The sequence below is a fragment of the Heloderma suspectum genome, chromosome W, assembly GCF_057233095.1.
Source record: "Heloderma suspectum isolate Gila_16-S chromosome W, 16-S_ref, whole genome shotgun sequence".
NCBI lineage: Eukaryota > Metazoa > Chordata > Lepidosauria > Squamata > Helodermatidae > Heloderma > Heloderma suspectum.
The window spans coordinates 24617501-24636791 of NC_139475.1; positions in this window are offsets into that span (position 1 = coordinate 24617501).

The window sequence follows — 19291 nt, forward strand, 5'->3', positions numbered from 1 at the left end:
TAGGGCTAAGGTTAGGTTTAGGGTTAGGGTTAGCGTTAGGGTTAGCGCTAGGGTTACGTTTAGGGTTAGGGATAGCGTTAGGTTTAGGGCTCGGGTTAGGGTTAGGGTTACGGTTATGGTTAGGGTTTGGGTTAGGGTTAGGGTTAGTGGTAGGGGTTGGGTTAGGGTTAGGGCTAGGGTCAGGGTTGGGGCTAGGGTTAGGGTTAGGGTTATTGTAAGTGAGAGGCTTAGGGCTAAGCCTAGGGTTATGGTTAGGGTTAGGGATACTGTTTCGGTTAGGATTAGGGTTAGGGTTAGGGTAAGGGTTAGGGTTAGGGTTAGGGTTAGGGTTAGGGTTAGGGTTAGGGTTAGGGCTAGGGTGAGGTTTAGGGTTAGGGTTAGGGTTAGGGTTAGGTCTAGGGTTAGGGTTATCGTTAGGGTGACGCTTTGGGCTAGGGTTAGGGTTAGGGTTAGGGTTAGGGTTCGGGTTCGGGTTCGGGTTCCGGCTAGGGCTAGGGTTAGGGCTAGGGCTAGGGCTACGGATAGGGCTAGGGTTAGGGCTAGGGTTAGGTCTTAGGTTAGGGTTAGGGTTAGGGTTAGGTTTATGGTTCGGGTTAGGTATAGGGTGAGGGCTAGGGTTAGGTTGAGGGTTCTGGTTAGTGTTAGGGCTAGGGTTAGCATTAAGGTTAGGGCTACGGTTATGGTTAGGATTTGTGTTAGGGTTAGTGGTAGGCTTTGAGTTAGGGTAAGGTCTAGGGTTAGGGCTAGGGCTAGGGTAAGGGTTAGGGCTAGGGGTAGAACTAGAGCTAGGGCTAAGGTTAGGGTTAGGGTTCAGTTTTAGTTTAGGGTTACAGTTTGGTTTATGGGTAGGGGTAGGGGTAGGGGTAGGGGTAGGTCTAGGCCTAGGGTTAGGGTTAAGGCTAAAGTTAGGTTTAGGGTTAGGGTTAGGGTTAGCGCTAGGGTTAGGCTTAGGGTTAGGGTTAGGGCTAGGGTTAGGTTTAGGGCTCGGGTTAGGGTTAGGGTTACGGTTCTGGTTAGGGTTTGGGTTAGCGTTAGGGTTAGTGGTAGGTGTTGGGTTAGGGTTAGGGCTAGGGATAGAGTTTAGGCTAGGATTAGGGTTAGGGTTACAGTTAGTGAGAGGGTTAGGGCTAAGCCTAGTGTTAGGGTGAGATTTAGGTTTAGGGATATGTTTTTTTGTTAGGGTTAGGGTTATGGTTAGCGTTAGGATTAGGGTTAGGGCTAGGGTTAGGTCGAGGGTTAGGGTTAGGGTTAGGGTTAGGGTTAGGGTTAGGGTTAAGGTTAGAGTTAGGGTTAGCGTTAGGGTTTGGGTTAGGGTTAGGGTTAGTGTTCGGGCTAGGGCTAGGGTTACTGCTAGGGCTACGGTTAGGGCTAGGGTTAGGGCTTGGGTTAGGGTTAGTTTTAGGTCTAGGGCTAGGGCTAGGGCAAGGGTTAGGGCAAGGGCTATGGTTAGGGTTAGGGTTAGGGTTAGGGTTAGGGTGAGGGTGAGGGTGAGGGTTAGGGCTAGGGCTAGGGCTAGGGCAAGGGTTAGGGCAAGGGTTAGGGCAAGGGCTATGATTAGGGTTAGAGATCGGGTTAGGGTTACGGTTGGGGTTAGGGTGAGGGTCAGGACTAGGGTTAGGGTGAGGGTTAGGGTTAGTGTTAGGGGCAGGGTTAGCATTAGGGTCAGGGCTACGGTTAGGGTTATGGGAAGGGGTCGGGGTAGGATTAGGGTAGGGTTAGGGTTATGGCTATGGTTAGGGTTAGGGCTCGGATAAGGGTTAGGGTTAAGGCTAGGGCTAGTGTTAGGGTTAGGGCTATGGCTAGGGCTTGGGCTAGGGCAAGGGTTAGGTTTAGGGTTAGGGTTAGGTATAGGGTGAGGGCTAGGGTTAGGGTGAGGGTTCTGGTTAGTGTTAGGGCTAGGGTTAGCATTAGGGTTAGGTCTACGGTTATCGTTAGGGTTTGTGTTAGGGTTAGTGGTAGGCTTTGAGTTAGGGTAAGGTCTAGGGTTAGGGCTAGGGCTAGGGTCAGGGTTAGGGCTAGGTTTAGAACTAGAGCTAGGGCTAGGGTTAGGGTTAGGGTTCAGTTTTAGTTTAGGGTTACAGTTTGGTTTAGGGGTAGGGGTAGGGGTAGGGTTAGGTCTAGGCCTAGGGTTTGGGTTAAGGCTATAGTTAGGTTTAGGGTTAGGGTTAGGGTTAGCGCTAGGGTTAGGCTTAGGGTTAGGGTTAGGGCTAGGGTTAGGTTTAGGGCTCGGGTTAGGGTTAGGGTTACGGTTCTGGTTCCGGTTAGGGTTTGGGTTAGCGTTAGGGTTAGTGGTAGGTGTTGGGTTAGGGTTAGGGCTAGGGATAGAGTTTAGGCTAGGATTAGGGTTAGGGTTACAGTTAGTGAGAGGGTTAGGGCTAAGGCTAGTGTTAGGGTGAGAGTTAGGTTTAGGGATATGGTTTTTTGTTAGGGTTAGGGTTATGGTTAGCGTTAGGATTAGGGTTAGGGCTAGGGTTAGGTCGAGGGTTAGGGTTAGGGTTAGGGTTAGGGTTAGGGTTAGGGTTAGGGTTAGGGTTAAGGTTAGAGTTAGGGTTAGGGTTAGGGTTAGGGTTTGGGTTAGGGTTAGTGTTCAGGCTAGGGCTAGGGTTACTGCTAGGGCTATGGTAAGGGCTAGGGTTAGGGCTAGGGGTAGGGCTTGGGTTAGGGTTAGGGTTAGGGCTAGGGCTAGGGCTAGGGCAAGGGTTAGGGCAAGGGCTATGGTTAGGGTTAGGGTTAGGGTTAGGGTTAGGGTGAGGGTTAGGGCTCGGGCTAGGGCTAGGGCTAGGGCAAGGGTTAGGGCAAGGGCTATGGTTAGGGTTAGAGATCGGGTTAGGGTTACGGTTGGGGTTAGGGTGAGGGTCAGGACTAGGGTTAGGGTGAGGGTTAGGGTTAGTGTTAGGGCCAGGGTTAGCATTAGGGTCAGGGCTACGGTTAGGGTTATGGGAAGGGGTAGGGGTAGGATTAGGGTAGGGTTAGGGTTACGGCTATGGTTAGGGTTAGGGCTCGGACAAGGGTTAGGGCTAAGGCTAGGGCTAGTGTTAGGGTTAGGGCTATGGCTAGGGCTTGGGCTAGGGCAAGGGTTAGGGTTAGGGTTAGGGTTAGGTATAGGGTGAGGGCTACGGTTAGGGCGAGGGTTTGTATTAGGGTTAGTGGTAGGCTTTGGGTTAGGGTAAGGTCTAGGGTTAGGGCTAGGGCTAGGGTAAGGTTTAGGGCTAGGTTTAGAACTAGAGCTAGGGCTAGGGTTAGGGTTAGGGTTCAGTTTCAGTTTAGGGTTACAGTTTGGTTTAGGGGTAGGGGTAGGGTTAGGTCTAGGCCTAGGGTTAGGGTTAAGGCTATAGTTAGGTTTAGGGTTAGGGTTAGGGTTAGCGCTAGGGTTAGGCTTAGGGTTAGGGTTAGGGCTAGGGTTAGGTTTAGGGCTCGGGTTAGGTTTAGGGTTACGGTTCTGGTTCTGGTTAGGGTTTGGGTTAGCGTTACGGTTAGTGGTAGGTGTTGGGTTAGGGTTAGGGCTAGGGATAGAGTTTATGCTAGGATTAGGGTTAGGTTACAGTTAGTGAGAGGGTTAGGGCTAAGGCTAGTGTTAGGGTGAGAGTTAGGTTTAGGGATACGGTTTTTTGTTAGGGTTAGGGTTATGGTTAGCGTTAGGATTAGGGTTAGGGCTAGGGTTAGGTCGAGGGTTAGTGTTAGGGTTAGGGTTAAGGTTAGGGTTAGGGTTAAGGTTAGAGTTAGGGTTAGGGTTAGGGTTTGTGTTAGGGTTAGGGTTAGTGTTCGGGCTAGGGCTAGGGTTACTGCTAGGGCTACAGTTAGGGCTAAGGTTAGGGCTAGGGTTAGGGCTAGGGTTAGGGCTTGGGTTAGGGTTAGGGCTAGGGCTAGGGCTAGGGCAAGGGTTAGGCAAGGGCTATGGTTAGGGTTAGGGTTAGGGTTAGGGTTAGGGTTAGGGTGAGGGTTAGGGCTAGGGCTAGGGCAAGGGTTAGGGCAAGGGCTATGCTTAGGGTTAGAGTTAGGGTTAGGGTTAGGGTTAGGGTTAGGGCTAGGGTGAGGTTTAGGGTTAGGGTTAGGGTTAGGTCTAGGGTTAGGGTTATCGTTAGGGTGACACTTTGGGCTAGGGTTAGGGTTAGGGTTAGGGTTAGGGTTCGGGTTCGGGTTCGGGCTAGGGCTAGGGTTAGGGCTAGGGCTAGGGCTAGGGCTACGTATAGGGCTAGCGTTAGGGCTAGGGTTAGGGCTTAGGTTAGGGTTAGGGTTAGGGTTAAGGTTTAGGGTTCGGGTTAGGTATAGGGTGAGGGCTAGGGTTAGGGTGAGGGTTCTGGTTAGTGTTAGGGCTAGGGTTAGGGCTAGCATTAGGGTTAGGTCTACGGTTATGGTTAGGGTTTGTGTTAGGGTTAGTGGTAGGCTTTGAGTTAGGGTAAGGTCTAGGGTTAGGGCTAGGGTTAGGGCTAGGGTTAGGGCTTGGGTTAGGGTTAGGGTTAGGGCTAGGGCTAGGGCTAGGGCTAGGGCTAGGGCAAGGGTTAGGGTTAGGGTTAGGGCTGGGGCTAGGGCTACGGTTAGGGCTAGGCTTAGGGCTAGGGTTAGGGCTTGGTGAGGGTTAGGGTTAGGGTTGGGGTTAGGGTGAGGCCTAGGTTTAGGGTGAGGGTTAGTTTTAGGGTTAGGGTTAGGGCTAGGGTTATCATTAGGATTAGGGCTAGGGTTAGGGTTAGGTTTATGATTATGGTTAGGGTTTTGGTTAGGTTTAGTGGTAGGCTTTGGGTTAGGGTTAGGGCTAGGGTTTGGGTTAGGGTTTGGGTTAGGGTTAGGGTGAGGATTAAGGCTATGGCTAGGGTTAGGGTTAATGTTAGGGCTAGGGCTAGGGTTAGGTTTGGGGTTACGGTTAGGGTTAGGGTTAGGGTTAGGGTTAGAGTTAGGGCTAGGGTTGTGGTTGAGGTTAGGGTTAGGGTTAGGGTTAGGCTTAGGGTTATGGTTGTGGTTGCGGTTGGTGTTGTGGTTGGGGTTGGGGTTAGGGTTTGAGTTCGGGTTCGGGTTAGGGTTAGGGTTAGGGTTAGGGTTAGGGTTGGGGTTGGGGTTAGGTTTAGGGCTAGGGCTAGGGCTAGGGCTAGGGTTAAAGCTAGGACTAGGGCTAGGGTTAGGGTTAGCGTTAGGGTTAGCGCTAGGGCTAGGGTTAGGGTTAGGGGTAGGGTTAGGGTTAGGGTTAGTGCTAGGGCTAGGGTTAGGGGTAGGGGTAGGGTTAGGGTTAGGGTTAGGGTTAGGGCTAGGGTTAGGTTTAGGGGTAGGGATAGGTTTAGGGATAGGGTCTGGGCTAGGGTTAGGTTTAGGGTTACGGCTCGGGCTAGGGCTAGGGATAGGGCTAGGGCTAGGTCTAGGGCTAGGGTTAGCGTTACGGTTAGGGCTAGGGTTCGGGTTAGGGCTAGGGTTCGGGTTAGGGTTAGGGTGGGGTTAGGGCTACGGCTAGGGTTAGGGCTTGGGTTAGGGTTAGGGTTAGGGTTAGGATTAGGGCTAGGGCTAGTCTTAGGGCTAGGGCTAGGGCTGGGTAACTGTTAGGACATGCGTTAGAGCTAGATTTAGGGCTAGCGTTAGGGTTCAGGTTCAGTTTAGGGTTACAGTTTGAGTTAGGGGTAGGGGTAGGGTAGGGCTAGGGCTAGGGTTAGGGCTAGGCCTAGGGTTAGAATTAGGGCTAAGGTTAGGTTTAGGGTTAGGGTTAGCGTTAGGGTTAGCGCTAGGGTTACGTTTAGGGTTAGGGATAGCGTTAGGTTTAGGGCTCAGGTTAGGGTTAGGGTTACGGTTATGGTTAGGGTTTGGGTTAGGGTTAGGGTTAGTGGTAGGGGTTGGGTTAGGGTTAGGGCTAGGGTCAGGGTTGGGGCTAGGGTTAGGGTTAGGGTTATTGTAAGTGAGAGGCTTAGGGCTAAGCCTAGGGTTATGGTTAGGGTTAGGGATACTGTTTCGGTTAGGATTAGGGTTAGGGTTAGGGTTAGGGTAAGGGTTAGGGTTAGGGATAGGGTTAGGGTTAGGGTTAGGGCTAGGGTGAGGTTTAGGGTTAGGGTTAGGGTTAGGGTTAGGTCTAGGGTTAGGGTTATCGTTAGGGTGACGCTTTGGGCTAGGGTTAGGGTTAGGGTTAGGGTTAGGGTTAGGGTTCGGGTTCGGGTTCCGGCTAGGGCTAGGGTTAGGGCTAGGGCTAGGGCTACGGATAGGGCTAGGGTTAGGGCTAGGGTTAGGTCTTAGGTTAGGGTTAGGGTTAGGGTTAGGTTTATGGTTCGGGTTAGGTATAGGGTGAGGGCTAGGGTTAGGTTGAGGGTTCTGGTTAGTGTTAGGGCTAGGGTTAGCATTAAGGTTAGGCCTACGGTTATGGTTAGGATTTGTGTTAGGGTTAGTGGTAGGCTTTGAGTTAGGGTAAGGTCTAGGGTTAGGGCTAGGGCTAGGGTAAGGGTTAGGGCTAGGGGTAGAACTAGAGCTAGGGCTAAGGTTAGGGTTAGGGTTCAGTTTTAGTTTAGGGTTACAGTTTGGTTTATGGGTAGGGGTAGGGGTAGGGGTAGGGGTAGGTCTAGGCCTAGGGTTAGGGTTAAGGCTAAAGTTAGGTTTAGGGTTAGGGTTAGGGTTAGCGCTAGGGTTAGGCTTAGGGTTAGGGTTAGGGCTAGGGTTAGGTTTAGGGCTCGGGTTAGGGTTAGGGTTACGGTTCTGGTTAGGGTTTGGGTTAGCGTTAGGGTTAGTGGTAGGTGTTGGGTTAGGGTTAGGGCTAGGGATAGAGTTTAGGCTAGGATTAGGGTTAGGGTTACAGTTAGTGAGAGGGTTAGGGCTAAGCCTAGTGTTAGGGTGAGATTTAGGTTTAGGGATATGTTTTTTTGTTAGGGTTAGGGTTATGGTTAGCGTTAGGATTAGGGTTAGGGCTAGGGTTAGGTCGAGGGTTAGGGTTAGGGTTAGGGTTAGGGTTAGGGTTAGGGTTAGGGTTAAGGTTAGAGTTAGGGTTAGCGTTAGGGTTTGGGTTAGGGTTAGTGTTAGTGTTCGGGCTAGGGCTAGGGTTACTGCTAGGGCTACGGTTAGGGCTAGGGTTAGGGCTAGGGTTAGGGCTTGGGTTAGGGTTAGTTTCAGGTCTAGGGCTAGGGCTAGGGCAAGGGTTAGGGCAAGGGCTATGGTTAGGGTTAGGGTTAGGGTGAGGGTTAGGGTGAGGGTTAGGGCTAGGGCTAGGGCTAGGGCTAGGGCAAGGGTTAGGGCAAGGGTTAGGGCAAGGGCTATGATTAGGGTTAGAGATCGGGTTAGGGTTACGGTTGGGGTTAGGGTGAGGGTCAGGACTAGGGTTAGGGTGAGGGTTAGGGTTAGTGTTAGGGGCAGGGTTAGCATTAGGGTCAGGGCTACGGTTAGGGTTATGGGAAGGGGTCGGGGTAGGATTAGGGTAGGGTTAGGGTTATGGCTATGGTTAGGGTTAGGGCTCGGATAAGGGTTAGGGTTAAGGCTAGGGCTAGTGTTAGGGTTAGGGCTATGGCTAGGGCTTGGGCTAGGGCAAGGGTTAGGTTTAGGGTTAGGGTTAGGTATAGGGTGAGGGCTAGGGTTAGGGTGAGGGTTCTGGTTAGTGTTAGGGCTAGGGTTAGCATTAGGGTTAGGTCTACGGTTATCGTTAGGGTTTGTGTTAGGGTTAGTGGTAGGCTTTGAGTTAGGGTAAGGTCTAGGGTTAGGGCTAGGGCTAGGGTCAGGGTTAGGGCTAGGTTTAGAACTAGAGCTAGGGCTAGGGTTAGGGTTAGGGTTCAGTTTTAGTTTAGGGTTACAGTTTGGTTTAGGGGTAGGGGTAGGGGTAGGGTTAGGTCTAGGCCTAGGGTTTGGGTTAAGGCTATAGTTAGGTTTAGGGTTAGGGTTAGGGTTAGCGCTAGGGTTAGGCTTAGGGTTAGGGTTATGGCTAGGGTTAGGTTTAGGGCTGGGGTTAGGGTTAGGGTTACGGTTCTGGTTCCGGTTAGGGTTTGGGTTAGCGTTAGGGTTAGTGGTAGGTGTTGGGTTAGGGTTAGGGCTAGGGATAGAGTTTAGGCTAGGATTAGGGTTAGGGTTACAGTTAGTGAGAGGGTTAGGGCTTAGGCTAGTGTTAGGGTGAGAGTTAGGTTTAGGGATATGGTTTTTTGTTAGGGTTAGGGTTATGGTTAGCGTTAGGATTAGGGTTAGGGCTAGGGTTAGGTCGAGGGTTAGGGTTAGGGTTAGGGTTAGGGTTAGGGTTAGGGTTAGGGTTAAGGTTAGAGTTAGGGTTAGGGTTAGGGTTAGGGTTTGGGTTAGGGTTAGTGTTCAGGCTAGGGCTAGGGTTACTGCTAGGGCTATGGTAAGGGCTAGGGTTAGGGCTAGGGGTAGGGCTTGGGTTAGGGTTAGGGTTAGGGCTAGGGCTAGGGCTAGGGCAAGGGTTAGGGCAAGGGCTATGGTTAGGGTTAGGGTTAGGGTTAGGGTGAGGGTTAGGGCTCGGGCTAGGGCTAGGGCTAGGGCAAGGGTTAGGGCAAGGGCTATGGTTAGGGTTAGAGATCGGGTTAGGGTTACGGTTGGGGTTAGGGTGAGGGTCAGGACTAGGGTTAGGGTGAGGGTTAGGGTTAGTGTTAGGGCCAGGGTTAGCATTAGGGTCAGGGCTACGGTTAGGGTTATGGGAAGGGGTAGGGGTAGGATTAGGGTAGGGTTAGGGTTACGGCTATGGTTAGGGTTAGGGCTCGGACAAGGGTTAGGGCTAAGGCTAGGGCTAGTGTTAGGGTTAGGGCTATGGCTAGGGCTTGGGCTAGGGCAAGGGTTAGGGTTAGGGTTAGGGTTAGGTATAGGGTGAGGGCTACGGTTAGGGCGAGGGTTTGTATTAGGGTTAGTGGTAGGCTTTGGGTTAGGGTAAGGTCTAGGGTTAGGGCTAGGGCTAGGGTAAGGTTTAGGGCTAGGTTTAGAACTAGAGCTAGGGCTAGGGTTAGGGTTAGGGTTCAGTTTCAGTTTAGGGTTACAGTTTGGTTTAGGGGTAGGGGTAGGGGTAGGTCTAGGCCTAGGGTTAGGGTTAAGGCTATAGTTAGGTTTAGGGTTAGGGTTAGGGTTAGCGCTAGGGTTAGGCTTAGGGTTAGGGTTAGGGCTAGGGTTAGGTTTAGGGCTCGGGTTAGGTTTAGGGTTACGGTTCTGGTTCTGGTTAGGGTTTGGGTTAGCGTTACGGTTAGTGGTAGGTGTTGGGTTAGGGTTAGGGCTAGGGATAGAGTTTAGGCTAGGATTAGGGTTAGGTTACAGTTAGTGAGAGGGTTAGGGCTAAGGCTAGTGTTAGGGTGAGATTTAGGTTTAGGGATACGGTTTTTTGTTAGGGTTAGGGTTATGGTTAGCGTTAGGATTAGGGTTAGGGCTAGGGTTAGGTCGAGGGTTAGGGTTAGGGTTAAGGTTAGGGTTAGGGTTAAGGTTAGAGTTAGGGTTAGGGTTAGGGTTTGTGTTAGGGTTAGGGTTAGTGTTCGGGCTAGGGCTAGGGTTACTGCTAGGGCTACAGTTAGGGCTAAGGTTAGGGCTAGGGTTAGGGCTAGGGTTAGGGCTTGGGTTAGGGTTAGGGCTAGGGCTAGGGCTAGGGCAAGGGTTAGGCAAGGGCTATGGTTAGGGTTAGGGTTAGGGTTAGGGTTAGGGTTAGGGTGAGGGTTAGGGCTAGGGCTAGGGCAAGGGTTAGGGCAAGGGCTATGCTTAGGGTTAGAGTTAGGGTTAGGGTTAGGGTTAGGGTTAGGGTTAGGGCTAGGGTGAGGTTTAGGGTTAGGGTTAGGGTTAGGTCTAGGGTTAGGGTTATCGTTAGGGTGACACTTTGGGCTAGGGTTAGGGTTAGGGTTAGGGTTAGGGTTAGGGTTCGGGTTCGGGTTCGGGCTAGGGCTAGGGTTAGGGCTAGGGCTAGGGCTAAGGCTACGTATAGGGCTAGCGTTAGGGCTAGGGTTAGGGCTTAGGTTAGGGTTAGGGTTAGGGTTAAGGTTTAGGGTTCGGGTTAGGTATAGGGTGAGGGCTAGGGTTAGGGTGAGGGTTCTGGTTAGTGTTAGGGCTAGGGTTAGGGTTAGCATTAGGGTTAGGTCTACAGTTATGGTTAGGGTTTGTGTTAGGGTTAGTGGTAGGCTTTGAGTTAGGGTAAGGTCTAGGGTTAGGGCTAGGGTTAGGGCTAGGGTTAGGGCTTGGGTTAGGGTTAGGGCTAGGGCTAGGGCTAGGGCTAGGGCAAGGGTTAGGGTTAGGGTTAGGGCTGGGGCTAGGGCTACGGTTAGGGCTAGGCTTAGGGCTAGGGTTAGGGCTTGGTGAGGGTTAGGGTTAGGGTTGGGGTTAGGGTGAGGCCTAGGTTTAGGGTGAGGGTTAGTTTTAGGGTTAGGGTTAGGGCTAGGGTTATCATTAGGATTAGGGCTAGGGTTAGGGTTAGGTTTATGATTATGGTTAGGGTTTTGGTTAGGTTTAGTGGTAGGCTTTGGGTTAGGGTTAGGGCTAGGGTTTGGGTTAGGGTTTGGGTTAGGGTTAGGGTGAGGATTAAGGCTATGGCTAGGGTTAGGGTTAATGTTAGGGCTAGGGCTAGGGTTAGGTTTGGGGTTACGGTTAGGGTTAGGGTTAGGGTTAGGGTTAGAGTTAGGGCTAGGGTTGTGGTTGAGGTTAGGGTTAGGGTTAGGGTTAGGCTTAGGGTTACGGTTGTGGTTGCGGTTGGTGTTGTGGTTGGGGTAGGGTTAGGGTTTGAGTTCGGGTTCGGTTCGGGTTAGGGTTAGGGTTAGGGTTAGGGTTGGGGTTGGGGTTAGGTTTAGGGCTAGGGCTAGGGCTAGGGCTAGGGCTAGGGTTAAAGCTAGGACTAGGGCTAGGGTTAGGGTTAGCGTTAGGGTTAGCGCTAGGGCTAGGGTTAGGGGTAGGGGTAGGGTTAGGGTTAGGGTTAGTGCTAGGGCTAGGGTTAGGGGTAGGGGTAGGGTTAGGGTTAGGGTTAGGGTTAGGGCTAGGGTTAGGTTTAGGGGTAGGGATAGGTTTAGGGATAGGGTCTGGGCTAGGGTTAGGTTTAGGGTTACGGCTCGGGCTAGGGCTAGGGCTAGGGCTAGGGCTAGGTCTAGGGCTAGGGTTAGCGTTACGGTTAGGGCTAGGGTTCGGGTTAGGGCTAGGGTTCGGGTTAGGGTTAGGGTGGGGTTAGGGCTACGGCTAGGGTTTGGGCTTGGGTTAGGGTTAGGGTTAGGGTTAGGGTTAGGATTAGGGCTAGGGCTAGTCTTAGGGCTAGGGCTAGGGCTGGGTAACTGTCAGGACATGCGTTAGAGCTAGATTTAGGGCTAGCGTTAGGGTTCAGGTTCAGTTTAGGGTTACAGTTTGAGATAGGGGTAGGGGTAGGGTAGGGCTAGGGCTAGGGTTAGGGCTAGGCCTAGGGTTAGAATTAGGGCTAAGGTTAGGTTTAGGGTTAGGGTTAGCGTTAGGGTTAGCGCTAGGGTTACGTTTAGGGTTAGGGATAGCGTTAGGTTTAGGGCTCGGGTTAGGGTTAGGGTTACGGTTATGGTTAGGGTTTGGGTTAGGGTTAGGGTTAGTGGTAGGGGTTGGGTTAGGGTTAGGGCTAGGGTCAGGGTTGGGGCTAGGGTTAGGGTTAGGGTTATTGTAAGTGAGAGGCTTAGGGCTAAGCCTAGGGTTATGGTTAGGGTTAGGGATACTGTTTCGGTTAGGATTAGGGTTAGGGTTAGGGTTAGGGTAAGGGTTAGGGTTAGGGTTAGGGTTAGGGTTAGGGTTAGGGCTAGGGTTAGGGTTAGGTCTAGGGTTAGGGTTATCGTTAGGGTGACGCTTTGGGCTAGGGTTAGGGTTAGGGTTAGGGTTAGGGTTAGGGTTCGGGTTCGGGCTAGGGCTAGGGTTAGGGCTAGGGCTAGGGCTACGGATAGGGCTAGGGTTAGGGCTAGGGTTAGGTCTTAGGTTAGGGTTAGGGTTAGGGTTAGGTTTATGGTTCGGGTTAGGTATAGGGTGAGGGCTAGGGTTAGGGTGAGGGTTCTGGTTAGTGTTAGGGCTAGGGTTAGCATTAGGGTTAGGGCTACGGTTATGGTTAGGGTTTGTGTTAGGGTTAGTGGTAGGCTTTGAGTTAGGGTAAGGTCTAGGGTTAGGGCTAGGGCTAGTGTCAGGGTTAGGGCTAGGTTTAGAACTAGAGCTAGGGCTAGGGTTAGGGTTAGGGTTCAGTTTTAGTTTAGGGTTACAGTTTGGTTTAGGAGTAGGGGTAGGGGTAGGGGTAGGTCTAGGCCTAGGGTTTGGGTTAAGGCTATAGTTAGGTTTAGGGTTAGGGTTAGGGTTAGCGCTAGGGTTAGGCTTAGGGTTAGGGTTAGGGCTAGGGTTAAGTTTAGGACTCGGGTTAGGGTTAGGGTTACGGTTCTGGTTCTGGTTAGGGTTTGGGTTAGCGTTAGGGTTAGGGTTAGTGGTAGGTGTTGGGTTAGGGTTAGGGCTAGGGATAGAGTTTAGGCTAGGATTAGGGTTAGGGTTACAGTTAGTGAGAGGGTTAGGGCTAAGGCTAGTGTTAGGGTGAGATTTAGGTTTAGGGATATGTTTTTTTGTTAGGGTTAGGGTTATGGTTAGCGTTAGGATTAGGGTTAGGGCTAGGGTTAGGTCGAGGGCTATTGTTACAGTTAGGGTTAGGGTCAGTGTGAGGGCTATGGTTAGGGTGAGGGTGAGGATGAGGGTTACGGCTAGGGTTAGCATTAGGGTTAGGGCTGGCGTTAGCGTTAGAGTTAGGTTTAGGTTTAGGGTTAGGGTTAGGGTTAGGGTTAGGGTTAGGGTTAGGGCTAGGGCTAGAGCTACGGTTAGGGCTAGCGTTATGGCTAGGGTTAGGGTTCGGTGAGGTTTAGGGTTAGGAGTAGAGTTAGGGTTAGGGTGAGGGCTAGGTTTAGGGTGAGGGTTAGTTTTAGGGTTTGGGTTAGGGCTAGGGTTATCATTAGGGTTAGGGCTAGGGTTAGGGTTAGGTTTATGATTATGGTTAGGGTTTTGGTTAGGTTTAGTGGTAGGCTTTGGGTTAGGGTTAGGGCTAGGGTTTGGGTTAGGGTTTGGGTTAGGGTTAGGGTTAGGATTAGGGCTAGGGCTAGTGTTAGGGCTAGGGCTAGGGCTAGGTTAATGGTTAGGACATGCGTTAGAGCTAGATTTAGGGCTAGCGTTAGGGTTCAGGTTCAGTTTAGGGTTACAGTTTGAGTTAGGGGTAGGGGTAGGGTAGGGCTAGGGCTAGGGTTAGGGCTAGGCCTAGGGTTAGAATTAGGGCTAAGGTTAGGTTTAGGCTTAGGCTTAGCATTAGGGTTAGCGCTAGGGTTACGTTTAGGGTTAGGGATAGGGTTAAGTTTAGGGCTCGGGTTAGGGTTAGGGTTACGGTTATGGTTAGGGTTAGGGTTAGTGGTAGGGGTTGGGTTAGGGTTAGGGCTAGGGTCAGGGTTGGGGCTAGGGTTAGGGTTAGGGTTATTGTAAGTGAGAGGGTTAGGGCTAAGCCTAGGGTTATGCTTAGGGTTAGGGATACTGTTTGGGTTAGGGTTAGGGTTAGGGTAAGGGTTTGGGTTAGGGTTAGGGCTAGGGTGAGGTTTAGGGTTAGGGTTAGGGTTAGGGTTAGGTCTAGGGTTAGGGTTATCGTTAGGGTGACGCTTTGGGCTAGGGTTAGGGTTAGGTTTAGGGTTAGGGTTAGGGTTCGGGCTAGGGCTAGGGTTAGGGCTAGGGCTAGGGCTACGGATAGGGCTAGGGTAAGGTCTAGGGTTAGGGCTAGGGCTAGGGAAAGGGTTAGGGCTAGGGTTAGAACTAGAGCTAGGGCTAGGATTAGGGTTAGGGTTACAGTTAGTGAGAGGGTTAGGGCTAAGGCTAGTGTTAGGGTGAGATTTAGGTTTAGGAATATGGTTTTTTGCTAGGGTTAGGGTTATGGTTAGCGTTAGGATTAGGGTTAGGGCTAGGGTTAGGTCGAGGGTTAGGGTTAGGGTTAGGGTTAGGGTTAGGGTTAAGGTTAGGGTTAGGGTTAGGGTTAGGGTTTGGGTTAGGGTTAGGGTTAGTGTTCGGGCTAGGGCTAGGGTTAATGCTAGGGCTACGGTTAGGGCTAGGGTTAGGGCTAGGGTTAGGGCTTGGGTTGGGGTTAGGGTTAGGGCTAGGGCTAGGGCTAGGGCAAGGGTTAGGGCAAGGGCTATGTTTAGGTTTAGGGTTAGGGTTAGGGTTAGGGTTAGGGTTAGGGTTAGGGTGAGGGTTAGGGCTAGGGCTAGGGCTAGGGCTAGGGCAAGGGTTAGGGCAAGGACTATGATTAGGGTTAGAGTTCGGGTTAGGGTTATGGTTGGGGTTAGGGTGAGGGTCAGGACTAGGGTTAGCGTGAGGGTTAGGGTTAGTGTTAGGGCCAGGGTTAGCATTAGGGTCAGGGCTACGGTTAGGGTTAGGGGTAGGGGTAGGGGTAGGATTAGGGTAGGGTTAGGGTTACGGCTATGGTTAGGGTTAGGGCTCGGACAAGGGTTAGGGCTAAGGCTAGGGCTAGTGTTAGGGTTAGGGCTATGGCTAGGGCAAGGGTTAAGGTTAGGGTTAGGGTTAGGTATAGGGTGAGGGCTAGGGTTAGGGTGAGGGTTCTGGTTAGTGTTAGGGCTAGGGTAAGCATTAGGGTTAGGGCTACGGTTATGGTTAGGGTTGGTATTAGGGTTAGTGGTAGGCTTTGGGTTAGGGTAAGGTCTAGGGTTAGGGCTAGGGCTAGGGTAAGGGTTAGGGCTAGGTTTAGAACTTGAGCTAGGGCTAGGGTTAGGGTTAGGGTTCAGTTTCAGTTTAGGGTTACAGTTTGGTTTAGGGGTAGGGGTAGGGGTAGGGTTAGGTCTAGGCCTAGGGTTAGGGTTAAGGCTATAGTTAGGTTTAGGGTTAGGGTTAGGGTTAGCGCTAGGGTTAGGCTTAGGGTTAGGGTTAGGGCTAGGGTTAGGTTTAGGGCTCGGGTTAGGTTTTGGGTTACGGTTCTGGTTCTGGTTAGGGTTTGGGTTAGCGTTACGGTTAGTGGTAGGTGTTGGGTTAGGGTTAGGGATAGGGATAGAGTTTAGGCTATGATTAGGGTTAGGTTACAGTTAGTGAGAGGGTTAGGGCTAAGGCTAGTGTTAGGGTTAGGCTTAGGTTTAGGGATATGGTTTGGGTTAGGCTTAGGGTTAGGGCTAGGGTTAGGGTTAGGGTTAGGGTTAGGGTTAGGTCTAGGGTTAGGGTTAGGGTTATGGTTAGGGTTAGGGTTAGGGTTAGGGTTAGGGTTAGTGTTAGGGTTAGGGTTAGGGTTCGGGCTAGGGCTAGGGTTAGGGCTAGGGCTATGGTTACGACTAGGGTTAGGGCTAGGGTTAGGGCTACGGCAAGGGTTACGGCAAGGGCTATGGTTAGGGTTATGGTTAGGGTTAGGGTTAGGGTCAGGGTTAGGGTGAGGGCTAGGGTTAGGGTGAGGGTTAGGGTTAGTGTTAGGGCTAGGGTTAGCATTAGGGTTAGGGCTACGGTTAGGGTCAGGGTTAGGGCTATGGTTATGGTTAGGGTTTGGGTTAGGGTTTGTGGTAGGCTTTGGGTTAGGGTTAGGTCTAGGGTTAGGGTTTGGGCTAAGGTTAGGGTTAGGGTTATGGCTAGGGTTAGGGTTTGGGTTAGGTTTAGGATTTGGGTTAGAGTTAGGGTTAGGGCTAGGGTTAGGTTTAGGGTTAGGGTTAGGGTTAGGGCTGGGGTTGGGCTGGAGGTTAGGGTGAGGGTTACGGTTGGGGTTGTGGTTGGTGTCGTGTTGTGGTTGGGGTTGGGGTTAGGGTTTGAGTTTGGGTTCGGGTTCCGGATAGGGTTAGAATTAGTGTTAGGGTTAGGGTTAGGGCTAGGGCTAGGGTTAGGGTTAGGGCTAGGGCTAGGGCTACGGATAGGGCTTGGGTTAGGGCTAGGGTTAGGGCTTAGGTTAGGGTTAGGGTTAGGGTTAGGGTTAGGGTTCGGGTTAGGTATAGGTTGAGGGCTAGGGTTAGGGTGAGGGTTCTGGTTAGTGTTAGGGCTAGGGTTAGCATTAGGGTTAGGGCTACGGTTATGGTTAGGGTTTGTGTTAGGGTTAGTGGTAGGCTTTGAGTTAGGGTAAGGTCTAGGGTTAGGGCTAGGGCTAGGGTCAGGGTTAGGGCTAGGTTTAGAACTAGAGCTAGGGCTAGGGTTAGGGTTAGGGTTCAGTTTTAGTTTAGGGTTACAGTTTGGTTTAGGGGTAGGGGTAGGGGTAGGGGTAGGTCTAGGCCTAGGGTTTGGGTTAAGGCTATAGTTAGGTTTAGGGTTAGGGTTAGGGTTAGCGCTAGGGTTAGCCTTAGGGTTAGGGTTAGGGGTAGGGTTAGGTTTAGGGCTCGGGTTAGGGTTAGGGTTACGGTTCTGGTTCTGATTAGGGTTTGGGTTAGCGTTAGGGTTAGGGTTAGTGGTAGGTGTTGGGTTAGGGTTAGTGCTAGGTATAGAGTTTAGGCTAGGATTAGGGTTAGGGTTACAGTTAGTGAGAGGGTTAGGGCTAAGGCTAGTGTTAGGGTGAGATTTAGGTTTAGGGATATGTTTTTTTGTTAGGGTTAGGGTTATGGTTAGCGTTAGGATTAGGGTTAGGGCTAGGGTGAGGTCGAGGGTTAGGGTTAGGGTTAGGGTTAGGGTTAGGGTTAAGGTTAGAGTTAGGGTTAGGGTTAGGGTTTGGGTTAGGGTTAGTGTTCGGGCTAGGGCTAGGGTTACTGCTAGGGCTACGGTTAGGGCTAGGGTTAGGGCTAGGGGTAGGGCTTGGGTTAGGGTTAGGGTTAGGGCTAGGGCTAGGGCTAGGGCAAGGGTTAGGGCAAGGGCTATGGTTAGGGTTAGAGTTCGGACAAGGGTTAGGTCTAAGGCTAGGGCTAGTGTTAGGGTTAGGGCTATGGCTAGGTCTTGGGCTAGGGCAAGGGTTAGGGTTAAGGTTAGGTATAGGGTGAGGGCTAGGGTTAGGGTGAGGGTTCTGGTTAGTGTTAGGGCTAGGGTAAGCATTAGGGTTAGGGCAACGGTTATGGTTAGGGTTTGTATTAGTGTTAGTGGTAGGCTTTGGGTTAGGGTAAGGTCTAGGGTTAGGGCTAGGGTTAGGGTTAATGTTAGGGCTAGGGCTAGGGTTAGGTTTGGGGTTACGGTTAGGGTTACGGTTAGGGTTAGGGTTAGGGTTAGAGTTAGGGCTAGGGTTGGGGTAGAGGTTAGGGTTAGGGTTAGGGTTAGGATTAGGTTTACGGTTGTGGTTGCGGTTGGTGTTGTGTTGTGGTTGGGGTTGGGGTTAGGGTTTGAGTTCGGGTTCGGTTCGGGTTAGGGTTAGGGTTAGGGTTTGGGGTAGGTTTATGGTTTGGGTTAGGGTTAGGGTTGGGGTTGGGGTTAGGTTTAGGGCTAGGGCTAGGGTTAAAGCTAGGGCTAGGGCTAGGGTTAGGGTTAGCGTTAGGGTTAGCGCTAGGACTAGGGTTAGGGTTGGGGTTAGGGCTAGGGCTAGGGTTAGGTTTAGGGGTAGGGATAGGTTTAGGGATAGGGTCTGGGCTAGGGTTAGGTTTAGGGTTAAGTCTCGGGCTAGGGCTAGGGATAGGGATAGGGATAGGGATAGGGCTAGGGCTAGGTAGGGTTAGTGTTAGGGTTAGGGCTAGGGTTCGGGTTAGGGTTAGGGTGGGGTTAGGGCTACGGCTAGGGTTTGGGCTTGGGTTAGGGTTAGGGCTAGGGATAGGACTAGGGATAGGGATAGGGATAGGGATAGGACTAGGGCTAGGGATAGGGATAGGGCTAGGGCAAGGGTTAGGTCAAGGGCTATTGTTACGGTTAAGTTTAGGGTCAGTGTGAGGGCTATGGTTAGGGTGAGGGTGAGGGTTACGGCTAGGGTTATCATTAGGGTTACGGCTAGGGTTAGGGTTAGGTTTATGATTATGGTTAGGGTTTTGGTTAGGTTTAGTGGTAGGCTTTGGGTTAGGGTTAGGGCTAGGGTTTGGGTTAGGGTTTGGGTTAGGGTTAGGGATAGGTTTAGGGATAGGGTCTGGGCTAGGGTTAGGTTTAGGGTTAAGGCTCGGGCTAGGGCTAGGTATAGGGCTAGGGCTAGGGCTAGGGCTAGGGCTAGGGTTAGGGTAGGGTTAGGGCTATGGTTCGGGTTAGGGCTAGAGTTCGGGTTAGGGTTAGGGTGGGGTTAGGGCTTCGGCTAGGGTTAGGGCTTGGGTTATGTTTAGGGTTAGGGTTAGGGTTAGGGTTAGGGCTAGGGCTAGGGTTAGGGCTAGGGCTAGGACTAGGGATAGGGACAGGGATAGGGATAGGGCTAGGGCTAGGTCTAGGGATAGGGATAGGGCTAGGGCAAGGGTTAGGTCAAGGGCTATTGTTACGGTTAGGGTTAGGGTCAGTGTGAGGGCTATGGTTAGGGTGAGGGTGAGGGTGAGGGTTACGGCTAGGGTTAGCATTAGGGTTAGGGCTGGCGTTAGCGTTAGCGTTAGAGTTAGGTTTAGGTTTAGGGTTAGGGTTAGGGTTAGGGCTAGGGCTAGGGCTACGGTTAGGGCTAGCGTTATGGCTAGGGTTAGGGTTCGGTGAGGTTTAGGGTTAGGAGTAGAGTTAGGGTGAGGGTGAGGGCTAGGTTAGGGGTGAGGGTTAGTTTTAGGGTTAGGGTTAGGGCTAGGGTTATCATTAGGGTGAGGGCTAGGGTTAGGGTTAGGTTTATGATTATGGTTAGGGTTTTGGTTAGGTTTAGTGGTAGGCTTTGGGTTAGGGTTAGGGCTAGGGTTTGGGTTAGGGTTTGGGTTAGGGTTAGGGTTAGGATTAGGGCTAGGGCTCGTGTTAGCGCTAGGGCTAGGGCTAGGGTAACGGTTAGGACATGCGTTAGAGCTAGAGTTAGGGCTAGCGTTAGGGTTCAGGTTCAGTTTAGGGTTACAGTTTGAGTTAGGGGTAGGGCTAGGGTAGGGCTAGGGCTAGGGTTAGGGCTAGGCCTAGGGTTAGAATTAGGGCTAAGGTTAGGTTTAGGGTTAGGGTTAGCGTTAGGGTTAGCGCTAGGGTTACGTTTAGGGTTAGGGATAGGGTTAGGTTTAGGGCTCGGGTTATGGTTAGGGTTACGGTTAGGGTTAGGGTTTGGGTTAGGGTTAGGGTTAGTGGTAGGGGTTGGGTTAGGGTTAGGGCTAGGGTCAGGGTTGGGGCTAGGGTTAGGGTTAGGGTTATTGTAAGTGAGAGGGTTAGGGCTAAGCCTAGGGTTATGCTTAGGGTTAGGGATACTGTTTGGGTTAGGGTTAGGGTTAGGGTAAGGGTTAGGGTTAGGGTTAGGGCTAGGGTGATGTTTAGGGTTAGGGTTAGGGTTAGGGTTAGCTCTAGGGTTAGGGTTATCGTTAGGGTGACGCTTTGGGCTAGGGTTAGGGTTAGGGTTAGGGTTAGGCTTAGGCTTAGGCTTAGGGTTCGGGCTAGGGCTAGGGTTAGGGCTAGGGCTAGGGCTAGGGTGAGG